The following is a 21,313-nucleotide window of genomic DNA, read 5'->3' on the forward strand; positions in this document are numbered from 1 at the left end:
GTAATTTTCCAAGCCATGGAAAAGTCATGGAATTTTATTATCTCTTTCACGTAAGTACAGTCTTCTGTTAAGTTATCATGATGCTATTGTGATTATTTCTGAAATATGCCCCTTTTGTTTAAAAGAGACGATAATAAATGCACTGTCAGTATTTTGAATGTTAAAAACCTACAATACCAAACCATTATGTGAGTGGAAAGTTCGTAGTTAGCCCTAAAAGTATGATCAATTCTACATATGTAGGTGCTGTATAGTCATGGAAAATTCACTTTAGGTCATGAAAAAGTCATGGAAAAGTTTTCTGGTAGCTCCCAAGCCAAAGATTGAAGATTCATGCTCTAATTATTCATAGTGAAAAGCTTATGTGCACCTTACACAATGTTCAGAGCCCAGAGTGAAATTTTGCTATCAAGTAATGTTAACAACATCTAGCATGCTAACAGTGCACCAATTCTTCTTGGGTAATTAAATACTGATGGGTAATTAAATCATTTTGTAAGACAGCACACTGCAGTCTCATTTGGACCTGCTTTTACAATACAAATACATGGGGAAAAATAGGTACAGACTGGTTTAATTAGGTTACAATCAACCAGTTTTTATATTTAAACAAGAGTAGAGGAGGAATTATTTAAAATTTAGTCCCGCCCCATTTTAGACCCGAGCTAGAAACCATCATGCTGAGTTGGAACAGATTGCACGGTCACATTTCTTTAGTCAGTAGATGAGGTAGTAATACGAAACAATCAATCAATACATAAAAAAAGAAATAAATACAAGCATCATCTTTAATCCAAATTCCAGTTCTCATTATATTCCATATCTAGCCTTGTAACCTTGTACCGCACTGTCAATTAATTGGTGTAAAACTTGTATTTGTATCGCTACAGGCCATCCCGCCACACTAGCCAACGCTTACAAAACCCTGAAAACCTGTCACAAGCCCTTCAAACTTTCTCCTAATTACTTTCAACTCCAGCGATTCACATTTCACACAAACTCCCCCCTTTTGTGTCCTTGTATTTTCCCCAAAACTCTGTCTTGCTCCTAATCTGCTGTCCTTCTCCGGAGCGTTGCCAGGTTTCGCAGTAGCCCTTGAGTAATTAATACTTGTCAAGGCTCTCCACATGCTAGGCTCCCCATGCACGCAAACGCATTAAACACCTCCATGTACGGCAGGACCGGCTACACCACAAACCGCTAGGCTAATTGAGATCGCAGAGTGAGAGGGCTGTAATTACCCGGGTTTGTCACGCGAGCTCCCACTCCGCCTCCAGGGGGCGCCGTGTCTGATAGTCGAATGGGACACGCGATGTTGGCGCGAGCACGGCAAACGAAAATGGGGCAATTAGTTGTGGTTTTGCAGTGTGGGTTAGTCAAAGGTACACAATGGAAATGTTCTGTCATAGGGTCAGCCGCACGCTTGTCTCTATGATGTTGTTAGTGCTTTTCTTTGAATGTTCCACAGTATGGCATTAAATCTGTCCATCTGGCATCCAGTTCTATATTGGTGTTTCTGAGGCTAAACATACCTTGAAAAACATGCATGCAACTATGAGTTTACTTGACCAACCAGAACCATGAGATTTGGTAGCTCCAGATCCACTCGACTTTGTAAAGTTTTGGAATGATTGTTAAAAACAAACATGGCTATTTTCACTTATAAAACGAAAAAAAAAAAAAAAAAAAAAACCCATAAAGCAGGGGTCTCCAATCCCCGGGCCGTGGACTGGTACCAGGCCGCGTGCCTCCTCCCGTGTTTCTCATGCCTCTAAACCAGAACTAAATCCACGACTAAAATCAGATCTAGACCAGGTCTAAAACCAGGTCTAAAACCAGAATTTAACCAGGACTAAACCATGTTGCACGGACTGCATCTCCTCCCGTGTTTCCCACACCTCTAAACCAGAACTAAAACCAGAACTAAAACCAGAACTAAAACCAGGACTAAACCAGAACTAAAACCAGAACTAAAACCAGAACTAAAACCAGACTAAAACCAGGACTAAACCAGAACTAAAACCAGAACTAAAACCAGGACTAAACCAGGACTAAACCAGAACTAAAACCAGAACTAAAACCAGAACTAAAACCAGAATTAAAACCAGAATTAAAACCAGAACTAAAACCAGAACTAAAACCGACTAAACCAGACTAAAACCAGAGAACTTAAAACCAGAACTAAAACCAGAACTAAAACCAGGACTAAACCAGAACTAAAACCTTGACTAAACCAGGACTAAAATCAGTTCTATACCAGGTCTAAAACCATGACTAAAACAGGATTTAACCAGGACTAAACCATGTCTTGCATCTCCTCCTGTGTTTTCAGTGCCTCTAAACCAGAACTAAAACCAGAAATAAAACAAATACTAAACCACGATTAAACCAGGTCTAAACCAGGTCTAAAACCAGGACTAAAACAGAACTAAAACAGGATTTAACCAGGACTAAACCATGTCGCTGGGACCGTGACTTCTCATGAAAATATTGTAGGACATAAAACCGGTTTGTGACACAAAAAAGGTTGGGGACCATTGACATAAAGGACTGAGAAACAATGCAATTTTTTACAGAATCAACTGTGGAAGCACCAAACTATGACTTATCTCAAGTAAAAGAAGGAATATTTTGTTTTGAATTATATCAGCATTTTCTAGAGATGTCTTTCACATTTGAGAAACATGTGCTACAAATTACTGTGGTTGGATCGTTTCAAGTTTGGAAGGAGGATTTTCAGACCTGAATTTGAACAGAATGTAGAAGGGACTGGTTGGTCAGACAAACTGTGAGTGGGTTGCCTCTGTGGGACGTCCTGGGCACTTCTTGAATGTTTTAACTATCTCTGTGGTGACAAACAAATGGTCCAAAATTATTCCTCACTTACCTTATGCATTCTGAGCATCCTAATTATTCACCATTCACCAAGTTTCTGAGCACAAAAATTCAGAGACCAGTGGTGTTTTGCAGTTAGCTTCCATGCTAACTGCACACTTCCTGATCCTTGGACAATAAAACGCTTTATGAGTAATTGCAGTAGACGTAGACTTAAGCTACATTTATATGATGATGGTCTGAACAGAAGACGCAAAAGTGGCATCGCGTCTTCACTTTTTATTTTGCGTTTAAACAAGCATTTTCGGGAGGAAATCTGTGTTCATACGGTGATGCAAAATGTGTCGATTCTGATTGGGTATGCATGCCAGGCGGGTCGGTGGTGATGTATGTGATGTAAACGTGTTTGTGACGTGAGCAGATCTGACCAGAGTTTTGCGTCTTGGGCAGTGTAGACGGAAACGCTACGGCAGAGCGTATTCAACTTTTCCACTCTGGAGGGTGGCTTCAGATTTTTGCGTTTTTAAGACCCAAAAACGCTGTCACCGTCTAAACGAAAGGCAATTCAGATAAAATATTTTGACGTTTTTACCCGCAAGCGTTCTCAAGAGCTGTATTAGGGCAAGACAAACACCTACGTAAACAGTTTGCATTTAAAAGATTTGTTAAATAAAGAGCAAAAGTGGAATTATGTTATACATTCTTGACAACTGCCCGACATGGATAACCTTAGCATTAACCATGACTTCTACATCTACCGCAAATCAGCTCTCAGGGGCCATAATTACTCACAGCATTGAAGTAGCATGATTTTCATTCAAAAGCAATTGGCAAAGACTATATTTAATGCATTATATGTTTGCTAAATTAACCTTAATCTTCGGGTCAAGAGCAGTACTCTGCGTTTGAAAACAAATGATTCTAATACCAGGGAAACAGTCTGCATACAAAATATTAACGCGAGCCTGGATGAATGGAGGCGTCCATTATCAATGTACGATTTCAACAGGTTAATTATGTTTCGCTCGGTCTCTCATTTGGCTTCGTTAACCTTGCCGTTCAGTCATTTGGAGCGATGTGTCTCACTTTAGTTTTACACATTATTGAGTCATTTTTATTTATGTATTTAGTTTTTTTATTTCAGTGGAGTGAACATATCAAACTGAGAGCTGTTTTGTGCGTAAAAATAGATGCTAGGACCAATGGTGTACTAGAGATTTTTGAGTTTTTTGAGTCAGTATTTTGAGTATTTATATCTCCAAATGTGGTAATTCAAACTTCACCTGTTTACTATTTAAATGCAGATATGTGTTTTTTCTCAATGTACTTTTTGCTGAGTCGTGCTCAAATAAAATAAATGATAAATATTTCAAGATGACTCTCGCTGCTAACGTTAATACTAATTTCGAAGAGACGATGCCACAAACTTAAAGTAAAGTATTCTACATATATGTACACTGGTGGCGAGGGGATTAAGTGTCTTGTCCAAGGACACAACAACAGCATTCATATGTGGGAGCTGGAATCGCACCACCAACCTGTGGGTCAGTGGATGCGACCGCTCGACCAGTGACGTTTGTGTCAAGAGACGGAGCAACAGAAACACCCATAATAAATAAATGTTGGATGTTGGAAGTGATGGATCTGTTTAATGTCATACCATGGAACATTCTAGGCAACACAATAACATCTCCATGGAGACAAGCAGGTATACAGTGTACCTTTCGATTTTCATCCATATATTTTTTATTAATGTGTAAGCAGATATAGAACTGTCATTCAGACAACAAGTGTCAAACAAACTTAATACACAACTTTAAAAAATAAATAAATAAAAATCACACAAACCTTGAGTAAATTAACAAACACAAATAGCATCTCACAATAAATAGGATGGAAATGACATTAATAATAATAATAACTGCAACTTTATTTATAACGCACTCAACACAGGCTGACCAAAGTGCTACAGAACATAGTTAAATAAGAAACAATAAAAACGATAAAACAACTTATGACTAAAAACAGAATCTAATAAAAACAACTAATAAAATGTTAACATCTCAAACTGTGTCAAAGCCAAAGTGATGATGATGATTAGTAGTAGTATAAGTTTTAGTATTAGTATAAGTATTATTATCAGTAGTAGTATAAATATTAGTATTAGTATAAGCATTAGTATCAGTATAAGTATTAGTAGTAGTATAAGTTATAGTATTGTTATTATTAGTAGTAGTATAAGTATTAGTAGTAGTAGTAGTATTAATAGTAGTAGTAGTAGTAGTAGTATTAATAGTAGTAGGAGTAGTAGTATAAGTATTAATATTAGTAGAAGTAGATGTATTAGTATTAGTAGTATAAGTATTAGTAGTAGTAGCATAAGTATTAGTATTAGTAGTAAAAATATCATAAATAAAACAAAAAAAGGGGGGTGGCAGTTAGCTTAGACTAGACCTGGGCATTGTACAGCTCAATTTAAATAATTTGGAATAAAAAAAAACAAACATATTTTATCATTTTACCTCAAGCATGGACTAAAGCGGCATTGTTTTTATTTTAGAAGTGTTTTTAAATGATATTTTCTGTAGTCATAACATAAACTCTTACCAGTTTTACCAGCTCGTCAAAACAATGTTATTTACTGCGTTTTTATAAAGAAATACTATTAACATTATGCAGAGTTGAGTTAAGCATTTTGTCCCGGCCCTCCACAGTATTTTCTGTTTTTCATGTGGCTCCACGGGAAAAATAATTGACCATCCCTGACATAGACCGTTTCAAAAAAGAAAATAAATGATTGCTATGTTTTAAAAACAGTGCACCTTTAATATTTAGTTAAACCTCTAGTGTACATTTCACACTTTTTACTTTAGTTTCTCTCTTTTAACTGACTTTGACACTGAACACATTTGGCACTTACCCCTCTCCAGCCGCGCCTCCACTGTTCTTTCCCACGGTGTTACGGATCAGGCAGGGCCGCTACAAAACCCACCATTTTTCTTCCTGTTCCTGTCTTCTTCTGTGGCCCATATTCCGTTCGGTCTCTCTCCTCTCGAGGTGTTGATAATAACAGCGGCTTCGGACGTCACCGGCCCCTCATTACCGCGTGGCATGCCGGGTTAGCGTGACGCGGCGGGCTTTAGCGTCTACCAGCTAACCTCCCCTCCGACGGACATTGTGCGCTCTTCTCCGACCATGAACGGAGAATTCTATAGCGAAAGATAGCGTGGGCTAATTAAATTGAGCTGTTAGCGGCGTGGGCATTACCTGTGAAGTGATTTCCTTTTATAGTATTTTGAATTAGCGCCCTGATTGTCTGAATGCGCGGGTCAGGTACTGTTATTTGAACGTTAGCGACGATGTTAGCGCTGGACTGTGGGGATGATTGCTTCTTGGTTAGATAGACGTTTACATTAAGCAATAGGAAGTGATGATAGTATAGATAGATAGTATAGATGGATGGATGGATAATTAATCAATGAGGTCAATTAAGAGAGGTTAGAAAACTGGAAAATGAAAATAAAAATTGCTGTACTTCATTTGTATCAATTTAAAAATGTAAAAAAAAAAAAAATCCACATATTCCTCAGTTTGTTAAAGAAGGAATTTAGTCCTGGTTTTAGACCTTGTTTAGTCCTTGTCTAGTCCTGGTTTAGTCCTAGTTTAGTCCTGCTTTAGTTCTGGTTTTAGACCTGGTTTAGTCCTTGCCTAGTCCTGGTTTACACCTGGTTTAGTCCTGGTTTTAGACCTGATCTAGTGGTCTAGTCCTGGTTTAGTCCTGGTTTAGACCTGGTTTAGACCTGGTTTGGTCTTGGTTTAGTCCGGGTTTAGACCTGGTTTATACCTGGTTTGGTCCTGGTTTAAACCTGGTTTAGTCCTGGTTTAGATCTGGGTTTGTCCTGGTTTAGATGTAGTTTAGTCCTGATTTAGACTTGGTTTAGTCCTGGTTTAGATCTGGTTTAGTCCTGGTTTAGACCTGCTTTAGATCTAGTTTAGAGCTGATTTAGACGTGGTTTAGTCCTGGTTTAGAGCTGATTTAGTCCTGGTTTAGACCTGGTTTAGTCCTGGTTTAGAGCGGATTTATTCTTGGTTTAGAGCTGGTTTAGTCCTGGTTTACAGCTGATTTAGACCTGGTTTAGTCCTGGTTTAGAGCTGATTTAGTCCTGGTTTAGACCTGGTTTAGTCCTGGTTTAGAGCTGATTTAGTCCTGGTTTAGACCTGGTTTAGTCCTGGTTTAGAGCTGATTTAGTCCTGGTTTAGACCTGGTTTAGTCCTGGTTTAGAGCGGATTTATTCTTGGTTTAGAGCTGGTTTAGTCCTGGTTTACAGCTGATTTAGACCTGGTTTAGTCCTGGTTTAGAGCTGATTTAGTCCTGGTTTAGACCTGGTTTAGTCCTGGTTTAGAGCTGATTTAGTCCTGGTTTAGACCTGGTTTAGTCCTGGTTTAGAGCTGATTTATTCTTGGTTTAGACCTGGTTTACTCCTGGTTTAGAGCTGATTTAGTCCTGGTTTAGAGCTGATTTAGACATGGTTTAGTCCTGGTTTAGACCTGGTTTAGTCCTGGTTTAGTCCTCGTTTAGTCCTCGTTTTAATTCTGGTTTAGAGACACAGCCCTGGGCGTCGTACGGGAAGAGGCACGGTCCATGCAGCGTAATGGGAGGGGGGGGACACGTGAGACATTTCCATATGTTTCTATAACAACTTGAATTTATGGATATTTTGGCATTTCTTGAGACGTGTATACAGACTTTTTCAGAGTTTTATACCACATACAGACACATAGAAACTTTTACGGGTCATTCGAACTTTGGGCAATCTGAAATTTCAATTCACTCTAAAATTTTAAATTTTCTCCCTCATTTTGAACAAACTTTGTGACACCCTTGTAAATAACTTAAACGTATTTCGAAATTTCATCTGTGCGTGATTGAAAGACCATCCAAAGCAAAAGAAAACTGAACAATATCAACTTAAAAATCATTCAACAAAAATAAAATAAAAACTCCCCATCTATAAGTATTCAAAATTGAAGTTTACTACGAGCCAATATTCCCTTTTACGACATGGCTACCTTTCTTATGTGGAGACAGCAGGGCCCACTTGACTGCCGTTCTAAAATTGCGGTTATAAAATACATATTCAGCTTTTTCACATTTCTCCGCGAACAGACTGTCCATTAAGAAGCACTTCAGTCGAGTGGAGTTTTCATTAACGTCTCGCCGACAAAGTTTGCAGGGAACGGTTTGAAAAAGCTCACAGCCACGTTGAATACGCCATTAGCATCCGGCGAAAAGGTACTACAAATCTCAAAGTGTAGCATAAGTCGTGAGATGGTGTAGCGTATGACTTCTTCCCCAAAGGAACATTTAAGTGATTTACTGCGTCATGAGCTGTATAGTAAATGTCAAAAGTACTAATGTGTAAAGAATGCTGTTTTCTAGCTGGGCCTGTCACGCTAACAGATTCTGAAGTGTGACATATTGCTGGAGAGAATAGACTATAAAAGAAAAATTTATTCACTGACTTTATAAGCCTAAAACAGGAGTTATCCCCCAAAACTCTTCTCCCTGTAGAGTCTGCTCTGTCTGAAGCTCTGTTAGCCTTTCATTTGAGCTTTGTTTTGACACAATCTGAGCTGAGAAAGAGCTGACTTAAAGTTGCGTTCTGTAACTTTTCTTGTGGAGGGTCTGTCACGTAGCCTGATTCATCAGCCGGTTTCACTTCGTAGAAACCGTCTGACCTCGCAGCGTTAGGATTCGTTTGGTACTTTTTTTTATTTAAAGAATCGTTGCTATTTGGTTGTGACGTATGTGATGGTATATTAAGATTTTCCCAAATCACGTAGGAAGAAGGGCAATAACGTCTTTCCCCTTGATAAAATTCATCAAACATTCTTTTTGTTCCCACTTTAAATCCTCAATTTTGGGAATCGTTGACAACACTGAATATATGGCTCTTCACTGATTGGATGGTGCCCGGACTCACACTTCCAGGGTTCCTGCAAACCGTTTTGTGTATTCTGATTTCTGACCTAGTCGCTGGAGAGAAATTAAAGTGAGCGGAGGCACTAGATGGCGCCAGTCTGGCTATCTGTCACCTGCTTTTTTCTAAGGATATGTAATTTCTCTGCCTGGAATGTTCCACAGTATGACATTAAACAGCTCTACCTTACATTTATTCAATTACAGTTGGTTTTATAGCTTAAAAACACCCAGAAACACAGATCTGACCTGTAATTTGATCTGGTTTGGTCCCATGAAGATAGAAAAATTCAATACCATACTGTGTAACTACGGAAGCCGAGAGGGGTCACAACAAACGCAAACACCGCAACAAATACAAATGCGACAACACAACAAAAAGCCACAACGGAAATGACCTCGGGACTCTATTTTAATGCAAACGCCGCAAGAAATACAAACGCCACAACACAAACGCAAATGCCGCAACACATTAAAAAGCCACAACACATTAAAAAGCTGCAACACAAGGAACGGAGAAGTTGGAAACGTAAGTAAAAGTAATTTATTGTTTTATCATTATTCATTTCACGTTGTAGTTCTTCTTCTTCACTTGCCGCTTGATCGGTCCGTCGGAAAATAAAGTCCCGCGGTCACTTCCGTCATTACAGGCAGAACAGAAATAATTAAGATTTAAAGTGCTTAAAAACAGTTATTGTGTCATGCAGTCTGCACTGAAATGGAAGGATCATGTTGTCTGTAGTTCTCTTGTTTTACTGTATTGTACTCTATATTACTGTAGTACATTTTGAGGATACCATATCACAGTACTTCAGTTACATCCAAGGTAACAAACAGAGAAGCGGGAGAGACATGTTCCACTTTGTTCCTGTAAAATTCAGCACCACATTTATCAACTGTGAGGAGAAAAGTATTTTCTAAAAACATATATTTTATAGGAGAAGCATCAAGTCTTCCCAAGTCCAACTCAAGTCGCGAGTCATCGACCTTCAAGTCCAAGTTGAGTCCCAAGTCTTAGTCCATTTTATCAAGTCAAGTCTCAAGTCCTAAAAATTGTGACTCAAGTCTGACTCGAGTCCAAGTCACGACTCGCAAGTCCCCACCTCTGCTTCCAGCCGTTGTGTAAAAGGTCTATAATACGGCAGAAGTTTGGCAGTTCAATCCCAGTTCAAACCAGTGCAAAGTGTTGATGCGTTCTTGGGCATGACACATCACCCAACTTGCCTATCCAAAAAAAACAAAACACAAAATAACAACAAAACTTATCCAGAAAAGGCGCTATATAAATGAGACGCAATGCCGGCCCGCCCTTATAATCTAACTACCGCTGATATAATCGAATTCTATGCTTTTGGCCTCTTAAACTTGGCACTCAACCATCTAATTGCAAAGAAAACACCGCGCTTACAAAACCAAATGAGAAATTCCTGGCAGAACAGAGCGCATTTGCCAAAAAAAGTTGCAGTTTCAATTCATCCTTCCTCATGGCCTTTATTTCTCCATATCTGGCACCCCGTGAAGCATGGCACCCGCTCTGTTTAAATTTAGCCAGCCCACGTTTTATCTGGGCCTCTCTCATTAGCCCAACCCCAGACTAATTGTCACTGGTTAAGTCTTTATTACCGCTCTAGCCTCACTTTTTCCTCCTCTTTTCCAAATGGGACAATAGAGAGGATTGAAGGGCCAGTCTCTTTCCCCGGCCGCTAATTACGGTTTTATGCGGTTGCTGTGAGCCGGATCTTTTCACTCCAGCCATTTGGGTCATTTATAGCCGGCGCGCCATGCTCCGGGCCCAATTAGCCTCCCGCCGGCCCCGCCCCCTCCGGCCCCCCTCCCCACCCACCTCGCGACGGACGCCAGAAGCTTCGGCGTGAGCTGGAATCACACAAATTGAATGAGGAGGAAACTGGGTAACAGTGATTAATAAAAGTTAAAAAGTACAAATTTTAAAAGCCATGTACCTAATTTTCACAAAATGAGGAAATAGGGCTGCTGTCTGAGAGTTATGAAAAGTGCTTTTTAACCTTTGCGGTGAATTACTAGGAATGAAAACGGTAAGTGAGGAATAATTTGGACCACTTTACATTGGTAAAGTTGATCATTTTATTTCCTGATTGGACACCGACTACAGATGTGGAATACGTAGGTTGGTAGGTAATTCCTTAACTGTTACCTAGCAACAACACATGCACCCATCAGATATTGGTGTCAGATAAAGGCGCCGATCGAACACTGTTTATATAAAAGGACATAGCTAAGCCACTAGCCACCACATTCCAAATTGGAAGTTAGTATGCGGCTCTTCCGGCTCTTTCTGACCCTGATTCTCATCAATTCACATTGGAATATTGTGGCCCTTGTCTCTGTAGCTGCTGCTGTGAGTCGTGTCATTTTGGTCTTAAAATCGTATTCGTACCGACAAAATAGCGGAAAAAAACACCACAAGATCATGTAGAGTGGGTTAACGCTACATGATCCTGGTGGTGTTTTTTCCGCTATTTTGTCTCTTAAAATAATAATATGGAGCCTGGCTTCAAATTGGAATCATGAGCTTTATTTGACTAGACCCGAACGCTGTGGGTGACGTCGCACTCGCTTAGTCCACTTCCTTTTTACAGTCTCTGACACCGATACTGAAAAGTCGGATATCGGCTTCCAAATATTGGTTCAGTCAATCTTGTTTAGACATGTAAATTGATATAATAAGACTATTTCCTGTTCGTAATTGGCCCAGAAAGTCTCATAATGTTTGAACTTTTATTTATAGAAAGCTGTTCTGTAGTGATACCAAGGAAAAATAAAAAAATACTTAACATATTTGGGTTAGTTCTGTCTTATTTTAAGGAAATAAATGCTGTTTTCAGTCTCTGCTCTGTTATTGGTTGATATCGGGAATCAGTAGATACTTAAAGCTGTAGTATCGGTATCAGTATCGGAACTGAAGAAGCTCGAACAATGCATCCCCACTAGCAATCATAACGTACATAACGACGCCTTTATTTTGCTAAATGAAGGTTTAAACTGTCCAAAAATGACCTTCCTTGAGCTTAAATTGAAACCCTGTCAGACATACTTTGTAAATTGAAGCCATAAGGTCAACGTCTCAAATCCTGTTGTGTCCTCGGGCAAGACACTTAATGCTAGAATGAAAAAAGTTCTATAATTACTGGTATGAAATTGCCACCCTCTGAGCGTTTTATTCTTTCCAATCTTGCGCATGTCATTGTCACATGTAAAAAAAAAAAAACTCAATTACGGCGACAAGTGATCTGCTACAGAGTTAGAGTTACTCAAACCTAATTGAAGCCTAATTGAGTTTGATGAAGTTGCATCTCCGAGAATAGTCACTTCACTTCGTGCATTTGAATTTGGCAACACTCAGCGCTTGGACCACCACACTGAAAGAGATTTGTTAACACAGTGAGGCCTTCTAGTTTATATTCCAGTATATTTCTAGCGAAGATTTCAAGATTTTGGAGTTTGTTTAGGAATGAATTTGCTGATTTCATATGAGTTTGCATCGTGGTTAGGAGGATTCTGAAATTTGAGTAGGTTTTCTCTCTGGGTACTTCCCCATCATCCAGAAAAATGCACAATAAGTAAAAATTCTCTAGTTAAAGTCGTCCTGGCAAAGTATAGCTCAAGATCTAAAGATGGGTCTCTTTGCTTCATCTTTTATTGTTTTAAAAATGCTCATTGCTAATTCCACTTGATGTTCCACGAGGGCTGAACATGGGGAGCGCTGTAGAGAGTCTCCTGGTTATGTAGGTTTGTGGGCGGAGCCTTAGACAAGAGGCGTGGTCTCGTACACCAAACCGAAAGAAAGGTTAGATCACGCAACCATGCATGTATGATTTCAGAAAAGCTCTTCAAGCGTGTTTTTGGTGAGGAAACAATGTGATAACATGGTACAAAGCTCCAAAAAGTTCAGTTTTGTGTAATATCACTTCTTTAAAGCCACAGTATGTAACTTTTTCCAAATAAGTAAACTCAAATAATAATGTATTTTTCATTATGGATGTTTTTATAGCAGTGAAAAACACAGAAAAACATGTCTCCTTAATGACAGCGGGCTTGCCTCTCCACAAACCTGTCTCTGACAACATTACAGGTCAGCTCTATGGAAAGGTGACTTTGCTCATAGTAAGAATGCAGGTTTTTCAAAATAAATTAAAATAAAGAAAACCAAACTATGTTTTTTGTGGATGTTTGTATATTAGTGAAGAAAGAATAGGAAAAACGTGTCCATAATGTGAGTGAACTTGCTTCTCCACAAACCTGACTCTTATTTGTCGACGCCATCAGGCCAAGTTACAGGTCAGCTCTACGGAAAAGTGACTTCGCTCATAGTAAGAATGCAGGTTTTTAAAAGTAAAGTAAAATTAAAAAAAACAAAAAAAAAACATATTCTTTGTAGACGTTTGTATAGTAGTGAAAAAAAAAAAAACGTGTCCAAAATAGTAAGTAAGCAGGTTTTTCAAAATTAAACAAATAAAACAATAAATAAAACATCCTTTTAATGAACGTTTGTGCAACAGTGAAAAAACTGAAAAAAACAAAACGTGTCCTTACTGTGACGGGCTTGCCTCTCCACAAACCTGTCTCTTATTTGACTTTGAGGAGAACCTGTTATTGCTTGTTTCCATGGAAATGTTAGTCCATTGGCTCTAACATATATAACATAAATGTGCATTGTGTAACTTTTCTGGTGGAGGGTGAGTCAAATGCTTTTCTCGGTGGAGATGTTATTGCTTTGTCTGGTCTGGAATATTCCACGGTATGGCATTAAACCTTTCTATCTCCATGGAAACCAAACCAGATGAAGTTACAGGTCAGATCTGTGGAGAGGCAACACAGTCAGAATGCCTGTTTTTCTGTATTTCTGAGCTATAAAACCACCTGCAATTGAATAAATGTAAGGTAGAGCTGTTTAAAGTCACACTGTGGAACATTCCAGGCAAAGGAACGACACCTCCATAGAAACAAGCAGACGACGGACCCCTGACAAAAAGTTACGCAACGCACCTTTAAATCCTCAAACGCCAAGAAGACACCGCGTCCAAAAATACCATAAGTATTTCCACAAACTACTTTTTAACACCCAATACTTAAATTAATGGACTCCGCTTTTACTGCCAAGACCTTTAGCGCTAGCCAACCACATCCGTCGCCGTTAGCTTTAGCCACGCACCCGCTCTGAATGCGAATCAGCCGGCGGCACAAAGAACGCATTCTGCATCGCCCCGGCCCCTGTCTCCGACCTGGATTTTTCCAATAAGCGCTTGGAAGATATTCGCGAGGAGGCTACTATGAATGGGATAATTGTCGGTGCGTACAAAAACCGGGAATTAATGGCGTTGGGCGCGTGTCGGACAAGAACGCAACTGCCATTTGATTTCTTTGTACGATTGAAATTATAGCTGGGGTTTGCACAATATACTCCCCTCTCTCCTCTCGTGGGGGTGTAATTTGTGTACTATAAGGCCCCTGCGTTGTGACTGTTATTCCCATTTAGATCTATAGTACTGCAGAGATAAGTGGAGCGAGGTAATTTGTCCGGGCGGAGGAGAGAAAGAGAGAGACAGAGCTGTTTATCTGCGGCGTGTATTAAGCAGCAGACAATAGAGGCACTTCATTCGAGTTTGTAAAATGGGTAAAACTTATATTTGAAGTTGTTAGATAGTTTTGGTGCAGGCTGAGAATTAAAAACTCGACAAGAGTCTACAGGGTTTTGACCAGAAGTGCTAGTACTTTTCAGAGTAGAATTCTATTACTTCTTCTTTTTTTTTTTTTTATCGAAGTAATAGTATTCTACTCTTTATTGAAGTAACAGTACAGGCTGAAAAGTAAAAACTCAACAAACTCTTCTGCTTATAGGCGAGTTTCAGCTGACGTCATTGTCTCATTGTTATTAAAAGCCCGCGTTGCATGCTGGGAAATATTTTGGTCGGAGGCAAGAAACAGGATAGCGGTCAAACACAGTGCGTAACCTCGCGTATTTATCCCCGACTAATGGTAAACTCCTGCTGCATTATCGGATGCACAAATAGAAGCACGGAAGAAGGAAAATGTCTTTTTCGTATTCCGAGTGAAAAGAACCGCTAATGGCGAATTAAACGGCTTTCAAACATTCGCAGAGCAAATGTAGAAGATCCTAGCAAACCGTGGACTCCAACAAGTTCAACAACACATCGAGACTCTTGGAGGTTTTCATCTTTTCTGCTGTGAATGGCCCAGGAGTTTCCACCAAGTAATTGTGGATATCGCCGAAGTGAATATTTGGCCAGGTAGTTGGCGATTCTGACCAGAAATTTGGTTTGGTCCAGGCTTTGTAGGGGTTGAAAAGGGTGATTTGTCGTCCATCGATGCTTATGACCAATTTCTGGTCAAATCGTCTTCAGTCCTCTGCCGTTAGAGTGGATAAATAACCGAGATCAATACCCTTTACGTGCTTTCTCGCTCCGTCCGTCATGTTGAATTAGTGTTTCTTGCCGCCGACCAAAATAATTCCCAGCATGCAACGCGCGCTTTTGTCAACAATGAAACTCACCTATATAGTGGTACATTATCATATTTGGAGTACTTTCTTCCTCACGTGGTAGTACTCAGTTACATTTTTTGGTGTACTTTACACAGTAATGCTCTAGCACAGGCATGTCCAAACTATGGCCCGTGAGCCAAATGCGGCCCTCAGACAAACTTTTCTTGGCCCTCAGGCTTCCAGGAGAATTGGCCCAGATATATCAATGAAAAATTTACTTTTTTTTAAATTTTATTTTCCTTGATAAAGCCAATATTTAATATTTAGTGTGTGGTTTTAATGATCTTAGTGTGAATAAAGACTGATGGCTCATTCTAAACATCATGTTAAACATGCACATATTTCAATTATTCACTATATTGAGCATCAGTCTATGGCCCTCGATCGGCCCTCTGCTTCGTCTGTGTTTAGATATGTGGCCCTTGATTAAAAAAGTTTGGACACCCCTGTTCTAGCAGCTTACTTTTACTCTTAGTTAGTAATACTTTTTATTAAATTCAGTAAAAGTTGAGGTAGACTCTTGGCCACAGTGAGTGAGTAAGTCTACAAGTGACAATGCTCCTTCAGGTACAGTACTGGTCAAAAGTTTTAGAACACCACACTTTTTCCAGTTTTTATTGTTTACTGTTGACCAAAACGTATTCTAAACTTTTGATTGATGGAAGTGTCCACCTTTGGCAGATATAACAGCTGAACACACTCGTGGCTCATTCTTTTTACAATAGAAATCAAATATTCTTCACAAAGTTCTTCCCAAGTCTGTTGCAGAAGTTCCCATAAATGCGTGGCACTTGTAGCTTTCTTGGCTTTTACTCTTCTGTCCAGTTCATCCCAAACCAGCTCGATGGGGTTTAAGTCTGGAGACTGTGCTGGACACTCACTGTTTTCATGCTTTACCATCTTGTTCTTTTTTCTTGAGGTAGTTTTAGCAGAGCTCGGACTTGTGTTTTGTTATCATTTATCTTTTTTTTTTAACCTGACTGTTCAGTACTTACCTTTGTACCATTTCAAGATAAAAACTGGATAAATAACTGGAAAAATCAGGGTGTTCTAAAACTTTTGACCAGTAGTGTATAGTGTCATTTTTCTTCATTTTTGTTGTTGTAGTTGTGTAGTTTTTTCTTACTTGAGCAACCACTACTTTGTACTTCTACTTGAGTAAAAAAAAATAAATCACTGTGGCTTGGATAGCTTCAAGGTTTGTGTACTAAAGGTTGGACGGAAAAAAACTGGTGCATGTGTGAAGGAAATAAAACACAATTCCAGGTATGTTTCTTATCACAGATCAGAAAACGGTGTAATATGGGCCCTTTAACTATTCAATTTAACATTACAAATAACCAGAACAGACTCAAAGAAATGCGCAGTAGTTTTTTAAATGCATTGCTTTAGCTCTATAACTTAAATAAACATGAATCCATTTGGTACACTTTGCCTTCTGCCCAGTCTCGCACTTATTTCTTCATTATTTGTTCCCTTAGACCCATGTGGGCTCTTTGTTATGAAAATGAGTTCCTCCTGAAGACTCCTAATCAAATAATTGCGTTTACATTTGCAAGGTGTTTTTATTTGAAGTGAGCCCCGTTTGAATTGTAGCAGTAGAAGAAGAAGTTTAAAAGTAACTACACAATTGGCCATAGCAGGACTTTGATATGGGGGATTCCCGTGAGGCCTGGGATTGGGTTTATAATGCGGTGTTTGTAATTCCAGCGCGACGTGACATCTGTCTGTACTCATGAAGAAGAAATGTATTTGAAAATCAGAGCCCACCTGCTGAGAGGAAGGCTTGTTGTTTATATTTATACAGGTAATGCTGTATTTTTAGCGTTTCGTTATCTTACTCTAAAGAACAAAATGCATGAAAGTGGACTATATATATATACACCCCAGCACGGCGAGTTTACATAAATATACAAAAGTGTGGTACAAAGCAATATACTGCAACAGGGGTGTCAAACTCAAATTCACAAAGGGCCAAAATTAAAAACTGGGACTAAGTCGTGGGCCAAACTAGCCAGGCTGGTGCCACCTCAATTTCATTTCTCTCCAGAAACTAGGTCAGGAATCAAAATACAATAGACGGTTTCGCAAAAATCCCGGAAGTGCGAGTTCGGGCACCAGCCAATCAGTGAAGAGTCATACATTCAGTGTTGGCAACGATTCCCGAGATCGAGGATTAAAAGCTGGAATAAAGAGAATGTTTGGTGAATTTCAAGGGGAAAGACGTTATTGTCCTTCTTCCTACAGGGTTTGGGAAAAGCTTAATATCCCAGTTGGCCTTGTTAGTGGCGCATTACATACGTGGTGACCAAATAATAAAACTGGTTAATGAATCAGTCTAGGGCCAACTAAATATTTACTGAAAATGTTCAACAACATCTGCATTTTCTCTTCTTTTGAGATATGAAATGTTAAACCTTTTCTTATTAAATAAATGTTTAATAATAGTTTTTCTTAAATATCGAATCCAGAACAAGCACGATAAATAATGTGTCTATAGCCTATTTGTAGCCAGCGGGCCAGCTCTAATACATATCTGATATGTTCTCGCGGGTCAAATTAGGCCCCCAGGTTTGAGTTTGACACGACTGCACTACAACTTCACAAACCTGATGTGATGTGCTGTAGTTTGTCACAGTGCAGCATAAAACTCGTCAATCTTCACAGGGAAAAGTTACATAGTGCAGCAGCTGTCAACATTTTGTTCTATACTTTTACAGCTTTTGATGAAAATTTTATTTTTGTGCAAAAATTTGGAGCATTTAGCCAACAAGTTTAACATTACAATAGACATTTTATATTTAATCTTTTTTTGTTGTTGTTGTTTGTTTTAGCCGAACTGGTTATTTACATTTTTATTTTTTTCAATTTGAATCTCACTCTCAACATAAACATCATTGCTTTAGCAGTCATATTCACTGACCTACAGGTTGACGGAGCAATTCCAGCTCCCACAGATGAATGCAAAACACTTAACCCACCTATGAATGGGTGAGTGGTTTCTTGATGTAAACAGGCAGTAAACAGGGGATTTAGGGGCCCAGAATTGGACCCTCTTCCTATTAATTTATATTACTGGGGGTCTGCAAATTTCTGTCGATGGCCCTGGGTACTGTACCATATAAAAACATGACCATGTACCACTTACCATGTTTGATTTCCTAATTTTGAAACCACACCACATTAAATCACAGAATTTCATTACTCAAAAAACGGTATCGCTACCATTTTAATTAACCCAAGCGCCTTTATATTAGAGCTAATATTCAAATCCGGTTTATAATGAATCAAATTGCTCTGGGTTTATCTCTGACCCTCACTACTTTAGTCAAATATCAGTGGTACGGGGCTATTATGAAGCGTGGTTATGTGATTCATTATGTTGTGTTACTTTCTTTCACAGCAGGACGCCTGTATAATCCACTAATGAGTCTTTTGCCTTGGTGGACTTTGAAATCCCTTTATTTGTAGTTCAGAATGCATGGGGGGGAAATATCAGTGCAGGTGATAGGTTAAGTCTTTTTGAGGTGTTTTTTTTTTTAGAATGCAAACTTATTTTCATGTATGGAACTAATTGTAGATGTGATAATAGGTAAAGTCCGCCATGCACTACGGGAGAATTTGCCTGGTTTTGGCTGCGGATTTGCTTCTCCCCTGAGTTTGAAGAAACAGCGAACACAGGAAATAGCAAAAATAATAATTACTCACAGCTCGTGAAGTTGTAAATATAAACCGCAGCTTCTCATCCATATTATCCACAGAATTTGTCCTCTGATACCCAGTCCACAAAACAATGCTGTGAATCCAGTTTGAAGAGTTCTTTAAAAGTAAAAAGGCAAGAGTAGTTCCTCACGTGTTCCCATTTATCCATGCACCGCACGGATCGAGGTCAAGCTGCAGATTAGTGAAAGTGACTCTACTTCCTGTGTAGTTTATCTAGAGCCTTCTGTGCTTTAAAAATCATGTATCTGAAGTTTTGCATCACATTTCACAAATAATAATAACTCAGTTTTGACTTGGATCTAAACTAGAAGTCCAGTTCTCTGCCATATCCCGCTGCAGTCTTTGAGATCGGAGATTTAAAGTCTCGTAAGATTCTCCTCGTATCTGTGATGTGCACTTTTTATCGCACATTTACAAAATTGTTTAAGACCAAAAAATCCTGTAGTGTGTGACCTACATGTCATAATTGTACACAAACGTTCTCGTCATATGAAAATTGAAGCAGCGAAGCGCATAGCAATCCAACCACTCTTGGCTGAGACTCCGGACCCACAAGTTCCTTTCTACGGACGTTGCTGCCACTGCCCCACAAAACACCATGTCTCAAAACCTCGTCCTTCTCCTTCTCATTCTCCTCCTTAAAACAAATAAGCTGTACATGTTCTGGCTCCGGTACGACAGCAACTTTAAAATCTCCAGGTGCTCAATGCTCGCGTCCATGTTTAGGTGACTTCCGTAAACACTGAGCACACTTTTGAGGCGTTTAAAGTTCACACTGGAGATCACATACAAGTCGCATTTAATTGGAAATGTGAACGACCTCGCAAAAAAATCGGATTTCACAAAAAAATCCAAATTGAGCATTAAGTCCTGCAGTCTGAACGTAACCTTATTTGGCCTGCAGAAGGACTTCTCTTGTATCCATGGAAATGTTGTTTCTTTGGCTATAATATTCCACGGTATGGCTTAAAACTATCTCCAACTATCTCCAGAATGTCCCGAAGTATGGTTTTATTTTTTTATTTCCACTTTTCATGGGCTTCCACTTCCAGTTAGGCGCAGCATTTTGAAGACTTTTGATTCAGAAGACATTATATTTTGTTTTAAATCGACCAAATAAACTTTGAATATCTCCTTATCGCCATGGATTCTACTTGGACGCCTGAAGGATTTTACACACATCTTTGTTTTAAATTGTTAATCACAAGGCAACGATCCTACTTTGTCATCATTCTGAAACCCAGAGCTACACTTTCTTGCACTTTTGAACGCGTCTGCCATTGCTTTCCACATTTCTTCAACTGAAAGCCTAGAAAAAAACGCCGCCACACAACTGTTAGAACTACTTTAATTCCACCTTTCCTTCTGTCCAGCCTCCAGTGATTGCGTTACACAAGTCCAAACTGAAAGACAGGCCTTAAACTCCAGGGCCCTATCACCTCTCTCTTTACTCTGCGTGTGCCTCCTCTGCGCTGGCGTATTGATCCGCCGCTCAGGCAATTAGTCCCTCTCACCCCGCCCACGTCTCCCTGTGCCCCTCGCTCCCCTTTAAAGAGCTCAAGAAACAACAACCGACCAAACCACCCACCGTCGCCCCCCGCTGTCCAAACGCGCCAATTTACCTGTTGTCTCTGGCTTCATTGTGATCTACTACGGGTGAAAATGGCTGGAATTAGAGTCAGATAAAGGAAGTGGGGAAGTAAGAAAGAAAGGGAGCCACAGACAAAGATGTACTGCGGGGTTATGGGAGATTGAGTTTACGTGGGTTTTGTTGTTGTACAGTGGTGCAGGCTGACACAAAAAGAGAAAAAAAAAAGAAATATTGGATTATATGAAGTCAAAAATAAGAAGTAAAGTTTTCCCAATCATTTTATGTTAAGTCAAATCTAATAATCTGAGTTAAATCTGTTGTGTTCTTGAGCAAGACACTTCACTCACGTTGGATCATGGCATAAATAATACAGTATTTTTCTTTTTCTTAGACATGTTTGTGGTGCTGTTACGTTGAAGCGTTTGCCCACAAATCACACGGTTGGTAGTTTGATCCTTGCTTCTAACTACGCATACTGTCGTTGTGTTCTTGAGCAAGACATCTCGCTTAACTTGTCCAGATGATGGCACAGACACAGCAAAAAGTGGAGTGTTAAAACTGACTCGTACAGAAGCAATTTTAACATTTTCTCTGGGTTTATATGAGTCCAATCTGTTCTAGAGTTAATTTTAAAATTTTTTGG

The 21,313-nt window shown here is 39.3% G+C and overlaps 1 protein-coding gene across 3 annotated transcripts in view; it reads left to right on the forward strand.

Moving 5' to 3' along the window:
• The window catches only part of nlgn1 (neuroligin 1), a 733,956-nt gene that overhangs the window by 95,757 nt on the left and 616,886 nt on the right, over positions 1 to 21,313 (forward strand). The gene's annotated exons all lie outside the window — the stretch shown is intronic.

This window comes from Boleophthalmus pectinirostris, unplaced genomic scaffold (genome assembly GCF_026225935.1).
Source record: "Boleophthalmus pectinirostris isolate CB_2022bp ecotype Guang Dong unplaced genomic scaffold, ASM2622593v1 HiC_scaffold_7, whole genome shotgun sequence".
Taxonomy (NCBI): domain Eukaryota; kingdom Metazoa; phylum Chordata; class Actinopteri; order Gobiiformes; family Gobiidae; genus Boleophthalmus; species Boleophthalmus pectinirostris.